This window comes from Cupressus sempervirens, chromosome 6, assembly GCF_028749045.1.
Source record: "Cupressus sempervirens isolate cs-2001-9-10 chromosome 6, ASM2874904v1, whole genome shotgun sequence".
NCBI lineage: Eukaryota > Viridiplantae > Streptophyta > Pinopsida > Cupressales > Cupressaceae > Cupressus > Cupressus sempervirens.
This window is the reverse complement of record NC_143123.1, coordinates 506,048,562-506,054,981: the sequence shown is the minus strand read 5'-3', so window position 1 is coordinate 506,054,981 and position 6,420 is coordinate 506,048,562. Positions and strand designations below refer to the sequence as shown.

Below are 6,420 nucleotides of genomic sequence, written 5' to 3'. Positions count from 1 at the left end.
GAATTCCTCAAAACGCATGATTTGGTCTCTTTTGCATATAGGAAATACATATGCTATGATCATAAAGGAGTCGCTTTTCGCCCCTATAGAGAGTACTGGAGGCAAATGAGAAAGCTCATGACGGTGGAGCTGCTCACAGTGAAGAGAATCGATTCTTTCAGATTTGTGAGAGAAGAAGAAGTGTCTGCCATGCGGAGAGAATTATGTGAATATAAAGAAGAGGCTGTCCTCCCTTACTCAGAATATTATTTGCAGAATGTTTGCCAGCAGGACTTATTCTGACGACGAATTAAATGGAGGGATTGGCTTCAAACAAATGGTAGAAGAGATGTTTTCTATGGCCGGTGCTTTCCCAATTGGCGATTTCATCCCTTCTCTCTACTGGCTCGACTTGCAGGGTTTTCGTCGTCGCATGCAGGCTGTTCATAAAGTATTCGACGGATTTGCTGAAAAAGTAATAGACGAGCACGTTCATAGTAGATTGGAAAAGGGGAACTCCAGGGAAGAAGATGGGGTAAAAGACATGGTAGACGTGATGCTCAGCATGCCCGAGACAATCTCACGGATGGACATGAAAGCCATGATCTTGGTAAATCTGTCAGTGAAAGCCGTCTAATTAGGTTTCGCAAATCTGATTACAAGTTTTGTTAAACTTGAAGAGACATAATAATGTGGTGTGCAGGATATGTTAAACGCTGGAATGGAAACATCAGTGACATTGCTGGAGTGGGCGATGAGTGAGCTACTGAGGAGTCCTGCTGCGCTGTCACGAGCACAGAGAGAGATAGAATCAGCAGTGGACAGAGAGTGCAGAGTAGAGTAAAGTGACGTCACGAGGTCAGACTACTTGAGATGCGTGGTGAAGGAAACTCGACGACTTCATACGCTTGTTCCTCTGCTCGTTCAGCGCAAGTCGATGGAAGTGTGCAGCGTGGGAGAATATTTTGTTCCGGCAAAAACGAGGCTGTTTGTGAATGTGTGGGTGATGGGAAGAGACGAAAACGTTTGGAAAGATGCTCAATAATAAAGATGTGAGAGGTCAGGACTTCGATTTCCTGCCTTTCGGAGCGGGAAGAAGAGGATGCCTCGGGATTTACATGTGTCTTTCTATTAGTGAGCTGGCACTCGCTCAGCTTCTTCATTGCTTTGATTGGGCCACAAAGGGGGAGGTGGATATGGCAGAAGGGTTTGGATTGACTGTTCCGAGAAAATATCCATTGCTTGTCCGCCCTTCTTGGAGGCTCACTGCTGGATGTCCTAGTTAATAATGTATTTTGCAATAGGATTGTAAGCTACAACGTTGATTTCTAGTTACATGGAAGTGGAAATATGTGAATAGGTTCCTGTTATACAGATAATAAGTTATTAAGATAAGATAGAGATGCATAACTGGCAAGAAAATCAGAGGTAGGCGCAGCTTGCACGACTATTGCGAAAGGAGACTTTGATTTAGATATGAAGATTTTTCTGGCCATGGATATTATTTCAATGAACAATTTCTCCCTTTCATAGTCTTTGAAACATAGATATGTAACAGGGAACCTCTCTAACTATGTATATAAACATATTAGTAGAACCATTGCCATCTTTAGATAGAGATTAGTTCATTATACCGGTTTCACAGTTTTACTCTAAATATTATGACTATTGTTGTAATCTTCCTACAACAGTCTTCTTGTTGAGATTTGAAATGTTATGTGAAGTTCAACTGTTCTCTCGGTTCACTTCATATTTCTCTTATTTGCTTGTTTGTCTCTTAATCTTTCTCTTATTTGTGTCTTTATCTTGTCTTGGAAATTAGTGTATAGATATAGGTGCAAAGCCTTATGTATTCAAGTTGTAAGTTGTAATGAATGAATAAATGAGTCACTCATTTTTTTAGCATGGTCGTAACAACAAGTGTAGATGTAACGACAAGTTATGGTGAACTACAATAAATCTTGTCTCTTTTCTGATTTTGGTGGTTTCCAATTTTATTCCTTCTCTGATTTTGGTAGTTTCCAATTTGATTTCTAGTTTTAACAGTCAATGTCATAGTGTGTAAGATACTAGAGCATAGAGAAGACTATAGGATCCCCAAAGCAAATGAAGCCTTTATAAGAAGACTACAAATGATAGCAAAATAGTTCATTACCATATGGGTCTAGATATTGACTCCTACCATTTATTTGAATGTTTCATCATTGCAAATAATTTGATTGACTCACCATTGATTGAGGCAGAGTTAAGATGGTGCATAAGCCCATGGCATGTGCAATGAGAGGGGTTACTCCTAGTTGTTGAAATCGACAAGACTCTGTATTTAATGATTCACTCAAAGTATTGCTTTGTGAGTATTACCTCTATCAATTGAATTTCCCCTACATTGGTGTTCTTCATGGAAATTTTGGCTAGTGTGAGGTGCCACCATGGTGGAAGAGCTATGTGTAGCAGTGAAAAAGCCATGTCTGGTAGCGATGTGTTGAGGAGGCTTACTCATATAAATCATGCACATGACAACTAGTATTGTGAAATTTAATCTCTCTGTGACCCAAGTTATATCTGCCATGGAGCCTTTTCTTTGTTGCCTATGGAAGAGAACTAATAGAGGTAGCCAGCTAGTGAGGCTCCTACGTGGAGTCCACCATGTGTGAGTTCACAGAATAAGTTTGCACTTTATTATGTGCATTGTTAGAGATATGAATAGGGGAGCTGTCATGTGGAGCATTGTAAAGTGGTGGCATAAATGAGCCAAGCTCACAGTGAGAGGCACATGATGGAGTAAGAGGCATAGCCCATTGAAACCCATGCACCAACATTATGTGACAGCTAATGTTGGTTTCTTGGTCATCTCATGTGCAATGTTGTGGGGGATAGTGATTCTAACATGGAGATTGTGCACTAATAACAACCTTTAGAGACATGAGCAGGTTATGTGTTGGGACAATATATGTTTATTTCATTGTTGCAAGCTACTTGGTGATACATAGACGTCACAACATTTTTGTGCAATAAGAAGAATTTGTCTCTTCACTGTGTTTTATTTGAAATATTTTAGAGGTGAAATTTAGATATAAAGACTTGAAGAACAACAACTATTATGCTCCCAAAATCTGTAAATATATTTTATCCAAACTGAGCAAAGCAGTGGATTCATAGAGATGGCCACTCTATATCTAACCAAGCAGTGGAATGAACCAAATAAATATGGAGACAATGAAAGTACTAGAGCATGTAGTACATTATTTCACTTTCTATTGAAATAAAAAAATAACTAATACAAACTACTAAACATCTACAACCAGTATATCTTAATGTTTTTTTTTTCATTTCGCAGAGGTATCCCTGCTACCTAAGCCCAGAGATGACCAATGGCCGATGAGAGCTTAGGTCAAGACTAGTCCCCCATGGGTGAGAGCAACAACATACAAGCCACTTTCATTAGTAAAACTTGAAGGCATACTTGAATTCGAGACCATGGGGGTGACCCATGACTTCTAGCCTTATCTATCTACCATGTGCACTAGGGGTTGCCCCCAAATATATACAAAACGAAAATCACCTCGAGTATATCTTACTGTTGTTACAAAACCAAAAACATATACATCACTATAGGCTTGCAATAAAAAATTTCTATGCTTGGAGAAATCGCTGCTCTACATGGCATTACAATAACTAACTTTTACTAAATCCTCTTTGTGCGAAAAATAGAGTACAAAAGAAAACATTTCCAACTACATAAACAATATGTTGTTGTTTTGTTTCAATATACTCTATCATGAGTTTTGTCTCATATGCATATACTTGCACCTTCTATCCCTAGTAACTCTTCAAATAGAAAACATTCCTTCCTAATTATAAATGAGGAAAAAACTTAATTGCTAAGTAACTAGTTTCCTTCTTGGAAACTTCACCACTAAGTCATTAGAAGGAAAGTAAGATTAGATTTCTGAACAATAATAAGGATTAACTTGCTGACATGCTTGAATGGCATAATCACCTCAAGCTATTGGAAGCTATTGAATAGTAAATGCCTTACTCAGGAAAGAGTCAGACAGATCTAGACAATATCTAATTGACAAAATTAATAAATCCAACAAGACTATTATTGACGCCAAGTTTGTGTTGAATATGGAAAGATTGGGCTATTGTGTTTTCTCTTTGGAAGTGACTATTTGATTCCCCTAAGTTTCAGGAAAGATGAGATGTGAATGAGGAGGAAGACTACTCTAAATCTATTGGAGATGAAGTAGTAAGAGTTCCAACCAAATGGAGGATATTAGAAATAATTGTACAGTCCCTTGATCATTTGGAGTCTAAATGAACTATTCATACCAGAGACACAAAATTTAACCTATATTTTCTTATTGGTAAAACTGAGGTAGACGACCAGTTTGAGAGTGTTAGGAAGCTCAAGTGTGGAAACAACTTTCTACACTAATGCCTTAAGGAAAGTATTGTAAAATTTCCTATTAAATCCTTACAAATTCAGATTTGACATTATGTAAACAATAATATTGTAGTCAACCATGGATATAGAAAATAGATAGAGAAAGAAAACACATAAACACAAAGATATGCTGGTGGGGAAAAACCTTTCAGTAAAACAACCCCACCACTTCAAAACCTACTCAATGTATTATCTTCAACACAAAAGGTTACAAAACACTTGCAATGCAAGTTCATTTAGGAGAATAATGACACCAAAGACCAATTCAATAGCAACATACCAGACCAAAAATACACTTTCTCACTCTCCATTCTGCAACCCTAAAAATTCTTATATCATGCACTTTCCCTTTTAGGGAAACTTCCAAAGAACAACCATATTAGGGTTTTACCATTCTCTGAAAAAATAGAAATCCAATTTTTTTTTTTGACCTGATACCCCAAACCCTATGCATGAGTTGGAGACTTGACTGTACAGTACTCAATGATCAATTGCTACATGTCTTCACCTCTTCACCTATCATTTAATCTTCCAGAGATAGCTCTTATGCATCATAGGAATCTTTCATAACCATTTCATCCATGATCTCCTTACACACAATTCAAGATCCTAACACATACAAGTGGAGTGACACATCAACATGCTAGCTAGACATGTACACTCACACTTAAGTAAATTATTTGCAAAAAATACATTTGTAAAAAAATAATTAGAATAAGAATTATACAAGGTTGAAACACCTTATTCCTAATAGAGAGGCCAAGATTTAAATTCATAAATAACATTAGTCAGAAGTTTGGATTGTAGGCTAAGATAATGGTGGTGACAATTATTATCCTACTAGTTATAGCAGTTTTAGAGCAGGTTACAGAGTTCATGTTGGTATACATACTAGAAGTGGTTATTTTAATTTACCTTCGGGATCTCTTGAAAGTTGATTAGGAGATGTTGGTTTTGGTTTACATCTCTAGTTTAGGATAACCCCACTTGGATGAGGGCTAGAAATAGGGGAATTAAAACAACAATGCAGAAGAGAAAGATAAGGTGAAGACTGAAATTGTTAGACTGTAGGACAAGGTAAAAGAGATGGAAACCAACCTTACCAGTAATTTGGATATTCTATAGAGTAAAATTTCTTCCTTAAAAAAAATTTACAAAGAGGCAATCACTAACATTGAGTTGGGTGTCATTGCCTCAACCCTCTGCAAAATTTAATGTGAAATCCTTAAGATAATGATTCTTAGCATCTTTGAACTGATGGGAGAAAGATGAAAAATACAAGGGAAACTTGTAACAACAACAAGGAAGAGGAATATGGAGTGGGAGACATTACTGACTAGCATAATGAGCTCTACTAATAGGAGAAGGATTGGAATGCTATCAAACAACCAAGTGATAGTTTAGTTATTATTTGGATTTTTCTCTTTTGGTTGTCTCTAGTTTTAGAGGTGTTTATGTTATTAAGGATACTCTGAACTTTAGTATTTTTATGTTAGGTAACTGTTAGAACAATGTATTTTACAAGCTGAACTTTACAAGTCTTAAGTTTTGGTTTAATTGTTCTATTTAATAAAGTGGTTTATGTACGCTTAGATCTAATATGTAGTTGAACATTTTTTAATCTATTTATATTATGAAGGATCATATTTTAGTTTGGATGTTTCTGCCTTTAGTTGTTTTTGATAAATTTTGTTGGAGGTATGGGTTCTTGTGCTAGTTTATGATGGTTTATCTTGCTACTTGGTTGTAATGGCCAAGGGCAATGCAATTATATTGTAATTTCTAGTTCTTTGCGTTCATGGACTTTTCCCTACCTTCATTATAAAAATAAAATCAATATGATGTTTAATATCACGTCTTAGGTTTTGTTTTTGATACCATCAATAGTTTGGTGTCACACTACAATGGGAGGTTTAATTTGATACTATAGAGAGTTTTGTCATGAGATGGTTTTCTCCATGTGATCAATGATGTTTTTATATTGTGTCATG

At 36.5% G+C, this 6,420-nt stretch overlaps 1 pseudogene across 1 annotated transcript; it reads left to right on the top strand.

Annotated features, from left to right (window-relative positions):
- Nucleotides 1-217: 217 nt before the first annotated feature.
- LOC149553242 (cytochrome P450 750A1 pseudogene) lies at nucleotides 218-823 on the top strand (annotated as a pseudogene). Its single transcript, XR_016353489.1, has 2 exons — nucleotides 218-589; nucleotides 683-823. The product of XR_016353489.1 is annotated as a cytochrome P450 750A1 pseudogene (transcript).
- The last annotated feature ends 5,597 nt before the right edge of the window (nucleotides 824-6,420 follow it).